This window comes from Colletes latitarsis, unplaced genomic scaffold, assembly GCF_051014445.1.
Source record: "Colletes latitarsis isolate SP2378_abdomen unplaced genomic scaffold, iyColLati1 scaffold0018, whole genome shotgun sequence".
NCBI classification, from domain to species: Eukaryota; Metazoa; Arthropoda; class Insecta; order Hymenoptera; family Colletidae; genus Colletes; species Colletes latitarsis.
In genome coordinates, this window is record NW_027488369.1 from 3,499,597 (window position 1) to 3,506,304 (window position 6,708).

Below are 6,708 nucleotides of genomic sequence, written 5' to 3' on the forward strand. Positions count from 1 at the left end.
GGTCTAGGTTAGGTCTGGGATTTGCTCTCATCAGGTTCATTCTTTCGCATATTTCTCATACTTCATGGCTAGATCCTGGGCTTTTTCTGGATTGTATCACGTAGTAAAGTGGTACCACACTGAAACATTCAATGAAACCTGGTCTGGATATATATTTTAGAGGTTAACGCATCTTAGGTCTGGGTTAGGTCTACGATTTGCCCTCATCAGGCTCACAGTTTAGCGTTTTTCACATACTTGTTGAACAGATCCTGGGTTTTTTCTGGTTTGGATCACGAAGTAATGTGGTACCACACTGAAACAGTCCATTAAACCTGGTTTCGCTCAATATTTTAGAGGATAACGCATGTAAGGTCTAGGTTAGGTCTGGGATTTTCACTCATCAGACTCATACTTTCGCATTCTTCACATTCTTGTTGAACGGATCCTGGGTTTTTTCTGGTTTGGATCACGTAGTAATGTGGGACCACACTGAAACAGTCAATTAAACCTGGTTTCGATCAATATTTTAGAGAATAATTCATGTTAGGTCTAGGTTAGGTCTGGGATTTGCTCTCATCAGGCTCATTCTTTCGCATATTTCTCATACTTCATGGCTAGATCCTGGGCTGTTTCTGGATTGTATCACGTAGTAATGTGGTACCACGCTGAAACAGTCAATTAAACCTGGTTTCGATCAATATTTTAGAGGATAACGCAAGTTAGGTCTGGGATAGGTCTAGGATTTGCCCTCATCAGGCTCTTACTTTCGCATATTTCTCATACTTCATGGCTAGATCCTGGTCTATTTCTGGATTGGATCACGTAGTAAAGTGGTACCACACTGAACCATTCAATGAAACCTGGTCTGGATAAATATTTTAGAGGATAACGCATCTTAGGTCTGGGTTAGGTCTAAGATTTGCCCTCATCAGGCTCACAGTTTCGCGTTTTTCACATACTTGTTGAACCGATCCTGGGTTTTTTCTGGTTTGGATCACGAAGTAGTGTGGTACCACACTGAAACAGTCCATTAAACCTGGTTTCGCTCAATATTTTAGAGGATAACGCATGTTAGGTCTAGGTTAGGTCTGGGATTTGCTCTCATCAGGCTCATTCTTTCGCATATTTCTCATACTTCATGGCTATATCCTGGGCTGTTTCTGGATTGCATCACGTAGTAATGTAGTACCACACTGAAACAGTCAATGAAACCTGGTTTCCATCAATATTTTAGAGGACGACGCATGTTAGGTCTAGGTTAGCCATGGGAATTACACTCATCAGACTCATACTTTCGCATGCTTCACATACTTGTTGAACTGATCCTGGGTTTTTTCTGGTTTGGATCACGTAGTATTGTGGTACCACACTGAAACAGTCAATGAAACCTGGTTTCCATCAATATTTTAGAGGACAACGCATGTTAGGTCTAGGTTAGGCCTGGGATTTTCACTCATCAGACTCATACTTTCGCATTCTTCACATACTTGTTGAACGGATCCTGGGTTTTTTCTGGTTTGGATCACGTAGTAATGTGGTACCACACTGAAACAGTCAATGAAACCTGGTTTCCATCAATATTTTAGAGGACAACGCAAGTTAGGTCTAGGTAAGGCCTGAGATTTTCACTGATCGGACTCATACTTTCGCATTTTTCACATTCTTGTTGAACGTATCCTGGGTTTTTTCTGGTTTGGATCACGTAGTAATGTGGTACCACACTGAAACGGTCAATCAAACCTGGTTTCGATCAATATTTTAGAGGATAACGCAAGTTAGGTCTGGGATAGGTCTGGGATTTGCCCTCATCAGGCTCATACTTTCGCGTTTTTCACATACTTGTTGTACAGATCCTGGGTTTTTTCTGGTTTGGGTCACGTAGTAGTGTGATACCACACTGAAACAGTCGATTAAACCTGGTTTCGATCAATATTTTAGAGGATAACGCATGTTAGGTCTAGGTCAGCCCTGGGAATTACACTCATCAGACTCATACTTTCGCATTCTTCACATACTTGTTGAACTGATCCTGGGTTTTTTCTGGTTTGGATCACGTAGTAATGTGGTACCACACTGAAACAGTCGATTAAACCTGGTTTCAATCAATATTTTAGAGGATAACGAATGTTAGGTCTGGGATAGGTCTGGGACTCTCACTCATCAGACTCATACTTTCGCATTCTTCTCATACTTGTTGAACTGATCCTGGGTTTTTTCTGGTCTGGATCACATAGTAATGTGGTACCACACTGAAACAGTCGATTAAACCCGGTTTCGCACAATATTTTAGAGGATAACGCATGTAAGGTCTAGGTTAGGTCTGGGATTTGCTCTCATCAGGTTCATTCTTTCGCATATTTCTCATACTTGATGGCTAGATCCTGGGCTTTTTCTGGATTGCATCACGTAAAAATGAAGTACAACACTGAAACAGTCAATTAAACCTGGTTTCGATCAATATTTTAGAGAATAATTCATGTTAGGTCTAGGTTAGGTCTGGGATTTGATCCCATCAGGTTCATTCTTTCGCATATTTCTCATACTTGATGGCTAGATCCTGGGCTTTTTCTGGATTGCATCACGTAATAATGAAGTACAACACTGATACAGTCAATTAAACCTGGTTTCGATCAATATTTTAGAGGATAACGCATGTTAGGTCTAGGTTAGGCCTGGGATTTTCACTCATCAGACTCATACTTTCGCATTCTTCACATACTTGTTGAACGGATCCTGGGTTTTTTCTGGTTTGGATCACGTAGTAATGTGGTACCACACTGAAACAGTCAATGAAACCTGGTTTCGATCAATATTTTAGAGGATAACGAATGTTAGGTCTGGGATAGGTCTGGGATTCTCACTCATCAGACTCATACTTTCGCATTCTTCTCATACTTGTTGAACTGATCCTGGGTTTTTTCTGGTTTGGATCACATAGTAATGTGGTACCACACTGAAACAGTCGATTAAACCTGGTTTCGATCAATATTTTAGAGGATAACGCAAGTTAGGTCTGGGATAGGTCTAGGATTTGACCTCATCAGACTCATACTTTCGCACACTTCACATACTCCTTGAACAGATCCTGGGTTTTTTCTGGTTTGGATCACGTAGTAATGTGGGACCACACTGAAACAGTCAATGAAACCTGGTTTCCATCAATATTTTAGAGGATAACGCAAGTTAGGTCTGGGATAGGTCTAGGATTTGACCTCATCAGACTCATACTTTCGCACACTTCACATACTCCTTGAACAGATCCTGGGCTATTTCTGGATTGGATCACGTAGTAAAGTGGTACCACACTGAAACAGTCGATTAAACCAGGTTTCGATCAATATTTTAGAGGATAACGCATGTTAAGTCTAGGTTAGGTCTGGGATTTTCACTTATCGGACTCATACTTTCGCATTCTTCACATACTTGTTGAACGGATCCTGGGTTTTTTCTGGTTTGGATCAGGTAGTAATGTGGTACCACACTGAAACAGTCGATTAAACCTGGTTTCAATCAATATTTTTGAGGATAACGCAAGTTAGGTCTGGGATAGGTCTGGGATTCTCACTCATCAGACTCATACCTTCGCATTCTTCTCATACTTGTTGAACTGATCCCGGGCTTTTTCTGGATTGCATCACATAGTAATGTGGTACCACACTGAAACAGTCGATTAAACCCGGTTTCGCTCAATATTTTAGAGGATAACGCATGTAAGGTCTAGGTTAGGTCTGGGATTTGCTCTCATCAGGTTCATTCTTTCGCATATTTCTCATACTTGATGGCTAGATCCTGGGTTTTTTCTCGTTTGGATCACGTAGTAATGTGGTACCACACTGAAACAGTCAATGAAACCTGGTTTCCATCAATATTTTAGAGGACAACGCAAGTTAGGTCTAGGTAAGGCCTGAGATTTTCACTGATCGGACTCATACTTTCGCATTTTTCACATTCTTGTTGAACGGATCCTGGGTTTTTTCTGGTTTGGATCACGTAGTAATGTGGTACCACACTGAAACGGTCATTCAAACCTGGTTTCGATCAGTATTTTAGAGGATAACGCTAGTTAGGTCTGGGATTGGTCTGGGATTTGCCCTCATCAGGCTCATACTTTCGCGTTTTTCACATTCCTGTTGTACAGATCCTCGGCTTTTTCTGGTTTAGGTCACGTAGTAGTGTGATACCACACTGAAATAGTCGATTAAACCTGGTTTCGATCAATATTTTAGAGGATAACGCATGTTAGGTCTAGGTCAGCCCTGGGAATTACACTCATCAGACTCATACTTTCGCATTCTTCACATACTTGTTGAACTGATCCTGGTTTTTCTCTGGTTTGGATCACGTAGTAATGTGGTACCGCACTGAAACAGTCGATTAAACCTGGTTTCGATCAATATTTTAGAGGATAACGCAAGTTAGGTCTGGGATAGCTCTGGGATTTGACCTCATCAGACTCATACTTTCGCATTCTTCACATACTTGTTGAACGGATCCTGGGTTTTTTCTGGTAAGGATCACGTAGTAATGTGGTACCACACTGAAACAGTCGATTAAACCTGGTTTCGATCAATATTTTTGAGGATAACGCAAGTTAGGTCTGGGATAGGTCTGGGATTTGACCTCATCAGACTCATACTTTCGCATTCTTCACATACTTGTTGAACTGATCCTGGGTTTTTTCTAGTTTGGATCACGTAGTATTGTGGTACCACACTGAAACAGTCAATGAAACCTGGTTTCCATCAATATTTTAGAGGACAACGCAAGTTAGGTCTGGGATGATGACCTAGGCTGGGAGGGGGGTCCTGAGGGGAGCGTCCTCCCGCCAGGCGGCGCCGGGTCGGACCGGTTGGGGGTAGGAGTGCCTCCCCCTACCGGTCCGACGCAAGGGGAGGCACCCTCGGCGGTCTGGTGCGGCCATGAACGCCTGGCCGCCGAGGGGTGGAAACGGGGTCGCGGGCGGTTGCGAGTTGGGGCTCGCAGCCGCCACTAAACGCGGCCCCGGGACGGATAGGGGCGGGATGGAGTGGCCCCGTCCCGCCGCTATGAGGCAGTGTGTCTACTGGGGGGACCGATTGTCCCCCCGGGGGTGGGCGCGAAAGCGCGGGCACGGGGAGGATACCGGAAGAATGCTTCGAGTGATTCCCGGTATCCTCCCAAAGCGTGCCGAAGGGTCACCGTGGGGTTTTTAGTGGGTAGGTCCCGCGCCTGTCGTTGTACGGGCGCGGGGAATCCCACACACCCCTCCCACCTCTCCCCAAGGAGGTGGGAGGGAGTCTTTCGAAGATTTTCCCCACGACAAAAAAAAAAAAAAAAAAAAGTTAGGTCTGGGATAGGTCTAGGATTTGACCTCATCAGACTCATACTTTCGCACACTTCACATACTCCTTGAACAGATCCTGGGTTATTTTCTGGTTTGGATCACATAGTAATGTGGTACCACACTGAAACAGTCGATTAAACCAGGTTTCGATCAATATTTTAGAGGATAACGCATGTTAAGTCAAGGTTAGGTCTGGGATTTTCACTCATCAGACTCATACTTTCGCATTCTTCACATACTTGTTGAACGGATCCTGGGTTTTTTCTGGTTTGGATCACGTAGTAATGTGGTACCACACTGAAACAGTCGATTAAACCTGGTTACAATCAATATTTTTGAGGATAACGCAAGTTAGGTCTGGGATAGGTCTGGGATTTGACCTCATCAGACTCATACTTTCGCACACTTCACATACTCCTTGAACAGATCCTGGGTTATTTACTGGTTTGGATCACATAGTAATGTGGTACCACACTGAAACAGTCGATTAAACCAAGTTTCGATCAATATTTCAGAGGATAACGTATGTTAGGTCTAGGTTAGGCCTGGGATTTTCACTCATCAGACTCATACTTTCGCATTCTTCACATACTTGTTGAACGGATCCTGGGTTTTTTCTGGTTTGGATCACGTAGTAATGTGGGACCACACTGAAACATTCAATGAAACCTGGTCTGGATAAATATTTTAGAGGATAACGCATCTTAGGTCTGGGTTAGGTCTAAGATTTGCCCTCATCAGGCTCATACTTTCGCGTTTTTCACATACTTGTTGTACAGATCCTGGGTTTTTTCTGGTTTGGGTCACGTAGTAGTGTGATACCACACTGAAACAGTCGATTAAACCTGGTTTCAATCAATATTTTTGAGGATAACGCAAGTTAGGTCTGGGATAGGTCTGGGATTTGACCTCATCAGACTCATACTTTCGCACACTTCACATACTCCTTGAACAGATCCTGGGTTATTTACTGGTTTGGATCACATAGTAATGTGGTACCACACTGAAACAGTCGATTAAACCAAGTTTCGATCAATATTTTATAGGACAACGCATGTTAGGTCTAGGTTAGCCCTGGGAATTACACTCATCTGACTCATACTTTCGCATTCTTCACATACTTGTTGAACTGATCCTGGGTTTTTTCTGGTTTGGATCACGTAGTATTGTGGTACCACACTGAAACAGTCAATGAAACCTGGTTTCCATCAATATTTTAGAGGACAACGCATGTTAGGTCTAGGTTAGGCCTGGGATTTTCACTCATCAGACTCATACTTTCGCATTCTTCACATACTTGTTGAACGGATCCTGGGTTTTTTCTGGTTTGGATCACGTAGTAATGTGGTACCACACTGAAACAGTCGATTAAACCTGGTTTCGATCAATAATTTAGAGGATAA